The sequence below is a fragment of the Eleutherodactylus coqui genome, chromosome 1 (assembly GCF_035609145.1).
Source record: "Eleutherodactylus coqui strain aEleCoq1 chromosome 1, aEleCoq1.hap1, whole genome shotgun sequence".
Classification (NCBI taxonomy): Eukaryota; Metazoa; Chordata; class Amphibia; order Anura; family Eleutherodactylidae; genus Eleutherodactylus; species Eleutherodactylus coqui.
The window spans coordinates 19,130,798-19,135,240 of NC_089837.1; positions in this window are offsets into that span (position 1 = coordinate 19,130,798).

Below are 4,443 nucleotides of genomic sequence, written 5' to 3' on the forward strand. Positions count from 1 at the left end.
CACTGTGGTCTGTAATTGTGTGGCGCCCCCTGCTGCCCCTCCGGGATGGCGTATATATCGTGTCATTTCATCAAGTGGCTGTTTGGTTCTTCGCCGCTCGCTGGGAATACTTACTGGCATTTTGTATGCTGGCCGAAGTATGGAGCGCCAAATTTATTAAGAGGCGTGGATGTAGACTTGGGCCGTCCCATCCGTTAGCTCCTGGGGGCAGGATGCAGTAATCTAACTCCCCTATGACACATATCATCTCTGACCCCAAGAGCTCACAATCTAATCTTATCTCACACACTGTATTACTCCCATCATATGTGGCCCCTGCTTGGCTTTGAGCCCAGGACCCCAGCAATGCTGGGTGATGGCGCTGAGCTGCCCCCATCGCAGTAAACACATGGACTTCTACAGGAATCTGTTCCTTTAAGGAGTTTCACACCTGATCTTTATATTGTGTAACTCTTGAGCCTCTAGTCCCATCCAGAGCTGCAGTCAAACGGTTCTCTATTCCTAGGCTGGTCGCGGCCCGTCCTGTCTCGCTATGGATTGTCAAACTGCAGACATTTCAAATGGCAATCTACACAATTCTAAATGCAGCTCTGGGTGTGACTAGAGCACAAGACTCTGTAGGAGGGGTTGGTGATCATCTGCCGGCCGGGTCCATATGTGGTCATCAGCGCTGTGCTTTCTTGGGATGTTTTGGAGGACGGCACTGAAGACTTGGGCCGTGACCTCCTGTCCGGCCCCTGTGGCTCGTGTTCAACTATTTTCTCTGCTCTGTCCAAGGGCAAGACGACTGGAAGCAAAGGAACCGGATGTGCTGAGATCTTACACAACTCCTTTACGTCTTCTGTGGCCCCTGATCCGTCCACCGCTGCTGCTGAGAAATCCGGTTATAAAGGGGGGTTGTTTGGGTTATTTTTTGTCCATTTAGCTACATTATTTTAACCCCTTAGTGACGGCCAGTAAGCCATTTATTGACCTCACTCATAGATTTAAACCCGCACATACATCTTTATGAGGCGGTGGCTCGGCTGACTGACAGCGGGGCTCCTGCTCTAACTGCCAGGAGCGGTGACACCTCAGATCCCGGCAGTTTAACCGTCAGGGAATGAAAACATTTTTTTTATCTCGCATGCTGAATGCTGTAAAAAACTAACGCTGGAATTGTTGTTTTCCTTTTTTGACTCCCAAAAAAATAATAAAAAGCTATTTAAAAAGTCACATCTACTCCAAAATGGTATCACTAAAAACTACAACTGTTTCCACAACAAACAAGTCCCCACCGCGCCCTGCGGACGGGAAAATAAATGTTTTATTGGTCTCAGGGCTTATTAGGTGGGCGTATATCTGTTGGGATTTCTCACCTGGCCAATATATACTGCCCCTCTCTGCAATGAGCGGGGGCGGGCCGGGAGCAGTGCACTGAGCTCCTGCCCTCTCTCCACCCCTTGCCACTGTTTGCAGTAAGAGGGGGCAAAACTTAGCTCCACCCTGTCCTGCCCGGCCCATTGCAAACAGTGGCAAGGGATGCTCAGTGCACTGCTCCCGACCCGTCCCACCCCCTCCCCTTGCAGAGGGGCAGCGTATATTGGCCAGGCGTGAAAACTAAACCGCTATACGCCCGTCTGAATAAGCCTTTAGAATGCAGCGATGCAGTCAATTGTATTTCTTCAAAAACATGTTTTTATTGTACATAGTGAATAGTAAAAAAAAAACCAACGCGACAATGTTGTAATTTTGGGACGTTTTTCCATGTCTTTCTCCAAAAAAAAAAAAGTAATAAAAGTTCTACAACACAATATCTGCGCCACAGCGTGTGGCCACTAAAACACACACTCACCCACCCTCCTTCCTCCCTCCCTCCCCCCTCCTCCTACGGCCGTGTTGATGAATTATGGCTCTTGCAATGTGGCAATGAAAAGCGCAGGGTCCCTGAGGCACAAAATAGGCCGGTCACAAAGGGTTAAAGTGTCTCAGGAGCGCCACCTGTCTGGCATTGGCTTTAATATAGCACATCTAGCATGTCTGACTCCAACCTCATAAGGAGTATGGAAATGGGGTGTCAGGCTCTGCCCACCCTCAGATTCCGGTGATGGGATCTAAGTTGTGAATCCCCAATGCAGAGTGACATTTGACCTAGAGAAATATTACAAACTGGTCACTAGCGCACACATAATAGACTGACCTTTGCTGGTTTTCTCACCTCACTTTAAGCTTTGCTGTGTAGAATGGGAAAAATCAGCAGGGTCATTTCATCATAAAATTGGCCATACGCCTGAAAAAGTTGTCACCCAAATGCTTGTTCTCCTGAAAGCTGTTCTTCCTGACTCCCTCCTGCAGTATATCCACACCTGTGGGAACAAAGGATTGGGCCTACTGAAATCCAACATGGCCAATCCTCTTTTTCCCTGGACATCTGCTGTCGAAGGCTAGTTTGGTGACAGACAGTTGCCCAATTGTGCAGAAATCTACGAGTTCAACCAACTTACATCTAGTGTGTAAGGCGGATTTACACTATATTCATATTATAAGTCATTGTACGCAGCTCCCTGCTATTCCAGGCACTAGACTGTTATCTATGACATATTAATTCACAGCCGGTGCCATAAAGCAACACACTGCTGCACTGTATGTGCAGAAAAGAGAGCGGGGTAGAGGACACATATATTGTAGCCGCTACCAGACCCATGGGTAGGGGCAGCTGCAGCCCACTCTGGTCCTAACCTCTTTCCTATAAGAAGGGCAGTGCCCCTGTGCCCTGCACACCTAAAGTAACAAGGAGTACACACCAGCGAGAAACTGCCCTATATACCATGGGATCAGGAATCGCCACTAGGGGGAGCTTACTGCATGCATTTCTCCTAGCCACCACAGGTTCATTGGGACAGTCCTGGATATTGTGGGCTGTCCCACCATCCCGAGGGGCAGGAGACATGTCCCTCTGGGGTGCTGGGAGTGAAATAAAAAAAACAGCTTACACTCCCCTCTTTTGCTCCCTGCTATGGTAGGCGCTGCCTCTGTTTCCGGATCACTGCCGTATAGTGCTAGAACCTGATTGTTGCCGCCATCCTTTGCCTCAGAAGTGCCAACACTGAGGTTTGGGGTTGACTACAGTGATCATGTAATACTCCGGAAGTGAGCAGAGGGGGCAGTAGCAGCATGGACTGGAGCAGGGGGCCAAGGAGGTGAATTTAGGCTGTTTTTGTGCTTCATTTGAGGGTGTAGGCAGGAACACTGTTGCTTAGAGGGACACTAGGGGGCACTATAGGACACTGAAGACACTATTACTGTGAAGAGGTCACTGAGGGGCACTATTACTGTGAGGGGGTCACTGAAGGGCACTATTACTGTGAGAGGGTCACTGAGAACACTATTACTCTGAGGGGGGGGTCACTGAAGGGCACTATTACTCTGAGGGGGTCACTATTACTGTGATGGGGTCGCTGAGAAAACGATTACTGTGAGGGGGTCACTGAGGGGCACTACTACTGTGAGGTCACTGGGGGTGGCACTATTACTGTGAGGGGGTCACTGGGGGGCACTATTACTATGAGGGGGTCACTGAGGGGCACTACTACTGTGAGGTCACTGGGGGTGGCACTATTACTGTGAGGGGGTCACTGGGGGGCACTATTACTATGAGGGGGTCACTGAGGGGCACTATTACTGTGAGGGGGTCACTGAGGCCACTATTACTGTGAGGAGGTCACTGAGGGGCACTATTACTGTGAGGAGGTCACTGAGGGGCACTATTACTATAAGGAGGTCATGGAAGGGCACTATTACTGTCAGGGGGTCACTGAGGGGCACTATTACTGTAAGGAGTTCACTGAGGGGCACTATTACTGTCAGGAGGTCACTAAGGGGCATTATTACTGTGATGGGATTACTAAGTGGCATTAGTGCTATGTGAAGGACAATAAGGGGCACTATTACTGCAAGGGGGTCACTAAGAGGCAATTTTATTGTAAGAGGTTCATTGAGGAGCACTACTACTATGAAGGGGTCACAGGGGTACTAATACTGTGAGGGGGTAAATAAGGGGCACTATTACTTCGAAGGGATTCCTGGTGGGCATTGATACTGTGAGGGGGCCTTTAAGGGGCACTATTACTATGAATGGAGGGTCACTTCAGGGCACAATTACTGGAAGGGGGTTACAGAGGGGCATTATTACTGTGAAGGGGTCTCTAATGAATACTATTAATGTGATGTGGGGGTCACTGAATGGCACTAATTACTACCAGTATGAAGGCATAACTGAGGGGCACTATTCCTGTGAGGGGGTTACTAAGGGGTACTATGAGTGTGAGAGGATCAATGAGGGGTGCTATTACTGTGATGGGATCAATTAGGGGCACTATTATTGTAAGGGGGTCACTGAGGGACACTATTACTGTGAGAGGTTCATGGGTCACTGAAGGGCACTAGTTCTGTGATGAGGGGGTC